Consider the following 9,151-nt stretch of genomic DNA (forward strand, 5'->3'; position numbering starts at 1 on the left):
AATGATGGAGAAGATTTGCATGAATGAAAGCAAATATGTGTATTCATTTCTAGAGTTGTTGATCGACGTTTGATCTCTTTGGTTGTGATGGAGGCGATGATTGATCCAGAGGAGAAGATGGATCAAGGAGAGGCCAGGGTTTAGAAAAGTAATGTGTTTGAATGAGGGGTTTGGAAAATTAGGGTTATTAGTTTGCTTATATACTCGGGTCAAACAACCTGGTTTGATAAATCTCGTGGTACCCATATAAAAATAAAATTATCCATCATTTTCCCGTCCAAAACACAAAATTATTGCACCAGAAGGTGACAAGTGTCTCAAGTCTTATTTATTTATTATATATATGATAACATATTTGATTAAGTTTATTTATTTATAGTTTATTTGATTAAATTTAATTACAAACTAATATATTGAATTGTATTGTATAGTTTTTTTTACTACTGAGTAGTTAACATGGGTTAGAAACAATGTATATTGATGTGTTGCAAACATATTCTATTATCCTATGTATTTTTATATAATTTTTATTAGTTTCGTGTCGTTTTTGGTTGTTTAGCTTGTATTTAATAAGTATAGTGTTTTGTAGACGAGCTTGAACAAGTTAATATGGCGAAGAAACAAATCTAATCAGTGGAAACCGGGTAGCGCATCACAAACAGACCTCAAGACTCGCATGGAATTTAAATGAAATCTTAAAAGTCGGCTGAACTATTAGAAGGTGTTATGGTCCATACTATAAAATCTTCTATCTACTATAATAAAAGAAACCAATTTTTGGACACGTGTCATTCATTGAAGGTATCCTTAAATCTATAATTATCTTATATTAAATAAATAAATAAATAATGTTAAATCTTGTCATACTCTAATAAAATATTATCCTGAAATATAAATTGTTAATTTAATATATTTTCTAAATTCAATTGATTTTATTTAAATATATCACAAATTCACACAAATATTTAGGTTAAGATTGTCTCTTCCGCTTAGTCTATATGTATATGTGATGAAATCGATGGATCAAATAATTTATATGATCAAAGCATTAAGCATATGTTTGAATTGCAAAATGATGCAAACTGAAGGAGTCAACTTATAAATCCCTCGGAGATATTATTTGATAAAGAATAAAAAAGATATTTTTAAAATAAATACCTTTCTTTCCTATTTATCTTATATCAAATATATAAATAATAAATTACTATTAAATGTTATCCTAAAAATAAAAAATATAACTATTTTTATTATTTGTTATACAAAATTATATTTATTCAACTCGTGTAAAACACAGGGTTTTAAAAATTTAACTTTTTTTTATTATTTACTATACAAAGTTACATTTATATAACCCGTGTAATATACAAAGTTTTTAAAGATATAACTTTTTATCATCTGTTATGTAAAATTAGATTTATTCAACACGTGTAATACACGAGGTTTTTAAGGATATATATTTTTTTATTTATTAAATGCACACACATAATTAGAACACCTAACAAAATTCGATTGATACAGAAGAATAGTAAATGAAAAAAAACCCAGTAAACCTAAGAATTCAACCCAAAAATAATCGAAACTGATTAAGCTTATTGTTGCTATGATCGTGTATATCTATCCAGAATACAAACCATTTCCTATCTCAGTAACCATAATTACATCTTCTACTTGCATAACTTCTTAACCTATCGATTTTAATTCGTGTTGATGATGCGTACGTATCTAGGGTTTAACATGTTACTGAATCATATGAACAACGATGAAAATAAAAAGCAAAGGATTAAAGAATTGATGAAGATTACCAGGTGCGTGATCCAGGTTTGAAATAAGCTAAGCAAGAACGCAAGAAAGCCTTATGAGAGCTCGGGCTCAGCTCGGCTCGTTGGTATTTTCTCAAGCTCGAGCTCGACTCGGGTTCAGCTCGTTTATTATCTATTAATTGATATATTAAATAAAAATAATATAAATAATAGACTTTTTAGGCTCGCGAGTTCGATATATGTTTATAGGCATAATAAAATCATATAAATAATAATAATAATAAGCTCGTTCTCGTGCTGATTTAAGCTGGTCGACACAACCCCTAGTCGTAAATTCATATACAAAACAGTTCACATATTGAAGGTCCATGTTTCTTTCTAATTCACATACAAAAACAGTTCCTATATTGAAGGTCCACAAAATAGTAAAGCACACCATACTACACTATCAAACCAAACCACATGCATACATATTTGAAGTCACTTGTTCTGGTTGAGTCTTGCAGCTGCAGCCATGGACGCAGCCACCCCACCTGGGTATGTAGCCAGCTCCGGCTGGTTCCTGATCTCCGCCCCCATCACCCCCTCTGCATCCTCCCTTGTCACCACTTTGTCTTTAGGCAACAAACTACTTACATCCGTCAACACATCCCCAAGCTTTGTTTTCTCCTTATCACGCCTAGTTCGCGCATTTTGGCAGGCCGATCCCTGAGCTTTCGCCGTCACACCACCTGGTATCACCTGCATACGCCCCGTTGCTCGGACTTCTGCTGCTTGTATCGCAGCCGCATCACTCTGTTCCACCGGTTTCTCTGCGGCGGATAGCGCAGCAGCCTCTAATGCTTCTCCTATTGTAACCAAATCATCACCACCACTTTTCAATGAAACTGGAGCTGACGTGGGATGAACGTATTGCCCCACCACCTATTCAAATTCCATAGGAATTTAATTAGTTTTATCAACCGACTTGGTTGCAAATTAATATGTAAAAATATCCGTAGTAAAAAATAATTCTTGTTTTCGGGAGCTTTTGCTTTTATAAATACGTATAGAAGTCAAAACAAAAAAAATCTAAGAAAAAGGTTTGAAAATGTTAATTTTTATATTTTACAAAAAAAAATAGATTTTTTATTTGAAAAGCTTGAAGAAATTATGTAAAAATGAATTTTCTTTTTTGTGTAAAAATGATTTTCTCGTTCACCACTTCTTTTTTTGTTTTAAATACATGCCTGGCCTCTGACTGATTCAGTTATAATGTGCTGACCGGCAACTTCGGCTCGGAGACGGTGAAGTGTTGATCTCCGGTGACTTGGTGAAGACTGCGGTTTCGATTGACAGAAGTCGCAGACTGCATGACGGCGGCAGGTCCTCCTTTGTGGATGTGACCAAGGGCCATATTTTCGGCGGATTGCATGGTGGCGGCATCTTCTGGGGTGATGGCTTTGTTAGCCATATTTGATGGACAAAGCGTTTGCCAAGTTCGGTTGTCCCCTGCACGTTGCTATGCGAGACCTGTTAAATGTTGCAGCCACCACCAATGAAGGATCCGCAACATACAACCACCTCGAAAATTGATCGATATACCTAAATACACCAAAGGAAACACAACTTGTATAAACATTCATAAACAAATATGTAAGCAAAAAACTGACTAAAAATTTAAAAACTTACGCTTTTGTCGTAGCATACAAAGGATCAGATGGGATACATTCGTATCATCAGAACCAATGTTCACAATAGCCTTTAGTTTTTTCCTCTTCAACGTTCCAGGCAACACAGCTTGTGTGACCTTAGTTGTCTCTTCAACATTAACTTTAATCAAACTATTCAACAATTCATCATCCACTTTTTCATTAATTGGACCAAAAATTTTATCAACTTTGCCTTTGGGTGGTTTAGTCGGTTTCACACTGTTTTCCGCTCTCGTGCCCGTACCTCTTTCATTCCGTTTAGATTCCGAATTCTCATTTTCAAGCACCGAAGTCTTCAAGTGTTTACCATCACCGTCAACCTAATTGAAATTTCACAATTTTTCATTCATAATTAATAAATCTTATCATATACAGGTTATAATTGGTAATCTGCTACCATTTGTGTGTTGTGAATTAAGTGTATAACGAACCAGTAATTACATAACTTCCACCTTCATATTCGCACATAAGCCCGATAAAATTCGGGAAAAAAAACAAAATCACGACAAAAGAGCAAATACCTTCATCGACAATTAAAAGACAAAGGATCACCGGTCCCTCTGGATGACAAAGTCGGTAGCCGGAATGGCTAAAGTTAATGGGTTGGAGGAAGATATACCACTTTTAACTTCCACTCTTCCACTGCATTGCGTAAATCCTTGGTAAAGTGTAACACAAACCATTGTAAAGTAAACACACTGCTATTAAGGCGAAATATCAAAACATAGCAACTATACTCTTATAATTTCTACATTCATCACCGGACTTTAAACTCGTTACTAAAACCACTGTACTATATTCATATAATCTAACAATCAACCCTTTTTACAGTAGGTAAAAACGTTAAGAATCTTTTTTTTTTTTTCCTTTTTGAATGCCAAAAAAATACCTCTGATTCGAAACCCCAACAAAAAGCATAAACCGTAAACCCCAAATTATGGAAACAGACAAAATCATAGGAATTGAACCTGCAAGTGGTAATTACCACCGACCCCCCTCAAGTTTTATTATTTTTTTCCTTTAATTGGAGTTGTCAGTGATTGATTTAGGGTTCAATGGAAGAGTTGCAGACACAGTAGTGGTTGAAAGCTACACCTCCATAAAGTTGTGTCTAGATCGAACCAACACATATACTAATCTCAACCCTAGCATCACTTATAATTACATTTTTCTAACCCTAGCAACATAAACTGATAGAAGATTTAAACGAAAATACTGATGAGCAATCACTTTGCGAGCTTGCTTACCGATTTAAGTGGGAAATCATCGCCGAAGGTGGAGGTGGTGGCTGAGGAAAGACTTTCTCTGAGTAAAATGTCTTTGGGAAGTGATGTGGTTTCAAGAGAGTTAAATAACAATATTGTTAAAGCTTGTGGGGTGGCTAAGTTTATTTAACTTAAAAAAGACTTTTAAGAAAATGACTTATTGACATATGACTTTTTGAAAAAGAGTTTTTAAAAAAAGTGTTTGGATTAGCTTATGAGGTGGGAAAAGCCAATAAGTCAATAAATTGTTTTTTTAAAAAGTGTTTGGCTTAGCTTATTGATGTAAAATGACTAAAAGCTAATAAGTCAATAAGTTAGTTCAAAAAGTCACAACATTCTAACTTTTTAAAAATGACTTTTTGATGACTTTTTCTCCTTCTCAAAAAGCCATTTTAAAAAGGACTTTTGCATTTGCCAAACACTAAAACTCCTTATTGACTTTTTGATTAAGTCAATAAGTCAATAAGTTGGTTGGAAAAGCTTAACCAAACATGCTCATAGAAAACGCACCGACATTTCAGTTGTGGCGGTGGAAGGCGGAGGGATGATGCCATGGCGGTGGAAAGCGGAGCGGTGGTGGAGGAAATCCCAAATTGAAGCAATAGGGTTTAATGGAATGTGATCTGATATGGAAGGGTAATTTCGTAATTTTTTCGGTGAATGGGGCACCGACTTTGTGCTTTAAGATGTAGTATAATTCCATGCGAGTCATGAGGCCTTTTCGTGATGCGCTACCCGATTTCCACTCGTTAGATTTGTTTCTTCGCCATATTAACTTGTTCAAGCTCCCTTTGCATCCTTTCACCTACAAAACACTATATTTATTAAGTACAAGCTAAACAACCAAAAAGAACATGAAAACTAATAAAAAATTATACAAAAATACATAGGATAATAGAATGTGTTTGCAACACATCAATATACAATGTTTCTAACCCATGTTAACTACTCAGTAGTAAAAAAAACTATACAATACAATTCAATATCTTAGTTTGTAATTAAATTTAATCAAATAAACTATAAATAAATAAGACTTGAGACACTTGTCACCTCCTGATGCAACAATTTTGTGTTTTGGGCAGGAAACTGATGGATATTTTTATTTTTATATGGGTACCACGAGATTTATCAAACCCGATTGTTTGACCCAAGTATATAAGCAAACTAATAACCCTAATTTTCCAAACCCCTCATTCAAACACATTACTTTTCTAAACCCTGGCCTCTCCATCCTTCTTCTCCTCTAGATCAATCATCGCCTCCATCACAACCGAAGAGATTAAACGTCGATCAACAACTCTAGAAATGAATACACATATTTGCTTTCGTTCGTGCAAATCTTCTCCATTGTTCATCCCTACTTATTATTGTGTTGTTATTGCATCGATTTGAATTTGTTAAATCCTTCATTCATTTCATTCAACACCATCACAATAAAACCCTAAATCGCATCTAGCATTGTTTTACTCGATCTCTATATTATCAAAAGAAAACCTTAAATCGCTCATTCTTCTCCGCCGATTCTCTCATCCACGTTAATGGTTTCTTCTTGTGATTATTATGATGTTTGACATTAATGTTTTTTGTGTTTTTTTTTTCAGATCCATGTTAAGTAATTATGTATCCGTTGATAGAGAATCAATTTATCTTGGTTAAAAAGTATGATCTTCAATATTTATGTAATTGATTTATTGTTTCCTTTTTTTTGTTGTTGTGATTTTAGGGGTTTTGTTAGGTTTTCTAAGTTCTTTACTTAATCGAATGGTTTGACAAGTTTTTATGTGATTCCATCCAACATTCGTTGTGGAGTAGATTTGAATAAATTGAATGGTATGACAAGTTTTTTCTTGTTGTTTGTGTTGTAGAATTGGTGTTTAATCGAGGTTATCTGATTAAAAGATTTGAGGTGCAGCAGAAGAACTCATCAAGGAAGCACTAGATAGATGGACGTGTTATCGGTTTGTTCAATGTAAGATTAACGAGCATTCTTGGTGAAATCAGTTTGTTCAATGTAAATTCTATTTTTTTGTAGGTGTTATGGATTTGATTGCTTGTATTGTTTTAGTACATGTGGTACGATTAGGGTGCCTCGGTACGATTGGGTTGGTTCAATCAGTACTAGATTTAATTAACTTTGTGGTTAATATTGTACTAGTTATCAAAATTTGAATGTTAAAAGATGATGGTTTGATGGAGGGGTGTTGATGTAGCTATTAAATGACTACCGAAATGACCTCATCCACCTATTTTGAATTGTATACAATGGAGGGTGCACCTATTTTGGATGACATAAAAGCTCGCAACGATGTTGTTGTTCAACCACTGGAACCTCAGGTTTGGTTTATATTTAATTTGGTTTCAATCTTTAAATTACATGAACAAGGAATGGTGAGGTGATCATATGGTAAAGACATACTGGGTCAGACTGGGTAAAGCTATGAACTAATAATTATTCATAATAAGAGTTGTAGTTCACAACCTTGGGTGTTAGCGGTTACAGATTTACTCTTTCTTTTTACATTTAGTTTGTTCAACCACTAGAATCTACACTTTTGGCTAGGGTTCTTATACACCCATATCTAACACAAGATCATAGATGAAATCCAAAAGATTTGATAATGCGTGTTGGATTTGAGCTACAAACTAGAATGGATAAGTATCTTCAACCAAGGTATGATTATACGGCCCCACAAATCTAAATGTGGATCTTATTATGTGTTCTAGACATGTCATTGGTTGATGAAACCATAAATTATGCAACCTTTTTCTTATCGATTTCCTTATGTTTCTATGCTAATGTGTTGGAATAATAATTAATAAAGATTAATTAGTTAATAATATCAAATAATCATGGTTCATGAATGATAATGGTGGAATTAAGTAGGCTATGTATGTTTGACATGGATCTTTTACTAGGATGCACACCAAGTGTTTGTAGAAATGCCTCTAAGAAGGTGAAAGTTAGAATTTGTTGAAGTTGAATTAGTTGCTAGCTTGTTTTAGAAAATTCGTGTAAAATCAAAGAAATTTCATATAAATATGAGACTTATATGCTTAGAAAGCCCTTTGAGTTGATTCTATTTCATGTTTGAACATAAAGACTTGGTTTGAATGTTAAACGGGTCAAAATACATGATTTTTAGCAATAACTCAGAACTTTCAGCAATGTCTATTGAAAGAATTTACGTTTCTGACCTGTTTTTGAAAAATTCATATAAAATCAACAGTAGCTCAGTTTAAGGCGTAAGATATATGGTTGGAAAGCTATCAGATGCTACGACATTTTATACTTCAACATGTTGAACTAATTCAGATTGTACAGGGGTGAAAATGGGGCGAGAACAGCTGTTGCACAAAAAGTGCAGCAATGAAAATATGTGTTTCATGAATTTAACACGAATGATTGTCTAGATGTCTGTCACGCCGCAACCAATGGCGAAATCATCAGAGTGAGATGAAATAGATTGCTCATCACACATAACACTATTTGTGACAATAATTAATTCAAAACCATTTTAATTGATAATCATAAATTGTCAATTACAACAAAAAGTACAAGTACAACATGGAAACGACAAAATACAACAACAATAACATAACAAAACATATTCAAATCTAGTATCTTGAGCGTGTTTCCAGTCATCCCTGCTAGATTCATCATGGCATCAAAATCAACCTGTAACATGTTTAAAATAAAGGTTCAATGCAAAAAGCATTGACGAGTACACAAGTTTGTACTAATATAGCATAAGTATAAAAGCATTTTCTCGAATCCACATGGTAATTTTATACAAGGTAAACTAGCGTGCGATACTAAATTTCAAACCCAAGTGTCCACAAGAATTAAGTTCCCTCGCCACAAAAGTAATGAGACTAGTTTATTAATAAAAGACTTAACAAGACCTCGACGGGCGGCATGCTACTCCTATAGCGCTATATATGTTAAGCTCGGGCTAGCTAAGTTAATGACATGAAGCAAAGTATGAATCTAGCATGAACCTAAGTATGACAAGTGACATGTATACGGATTGAGCATAAAAGCATGTTTAATTGTGTAATTGTGAGTTTTGTATATTAACATGTTACAACCCAAAGTATTTTAAACGTAAACGGGTCGAGTGTACTCACGGTTTTGCAAGCTTCCACTTGTTAATCCGTGAAGAGTTGTTGGTTTGGAGGGGGAACACCGAGTCCTTCTACACGAGGAAACATAGGTGTGTGAGTATTCGGATAATAACGGAGGATTAGGATTCGGAATTTAAATATACGAAAAATGAGTATACAAGAAAATAATCATCTAGTACTTAATACTCGTTTGATACTATAAAACCCGTATGGGTTAGGATGATTTCATGGGTTTAAAAGCCCATTAGAATTGTAACGAGAAACTAAGTATTTAGATGATGTAATTTAGTACCATGACGAATAATCATTT

General features: G+C 33.8%; 1 long non-coding RNA gene and 1 pseudogene across 1 annotated transcript; one reads left to right on the forward strand and one right to left on the reverse strand.

The window, feature by feature from the left end:
- Window positions 1-2,058: 2,058 nt before the first annotated feature.
- Window positions 2,059-4,791, reverse strand: LOC110941126 (annotated as a pseudogene).
- A 1,126-nt stretch (window positions 4,792-5,917) lies between these two features.
- Window positions 5,918-7,320, forward strand: LOC110939082. The gene is made up of 4 exons (XR_004893976.1): window positions 5,918-6,375; window positions 6,582-6,685; window positions 6,913-7,050; window positions 7,277-7,320. It is a non-coding gene; the product is annotated as an uncharacterized LOC110939082 (long non-coding RNA).
- Window positions 7,321-9,151: the final 1,831 nt, after the last annotated feature.

Source organism: Helianthus annuus, chromosome 5, assembly GCF_002127325.2.
Source record: "Helianthus annuus cultivar XRQ/B chromosome 5, HanXRQr2.0-SUNRISE, whole genome shotgun sequence".
Taxonomy (NCBI): Eukaryota; Viridiplantae; Streptophyta; class Magnoliopsida; order Asterales; family Asteraceae; genus Helianthus; species Helianthus annuus.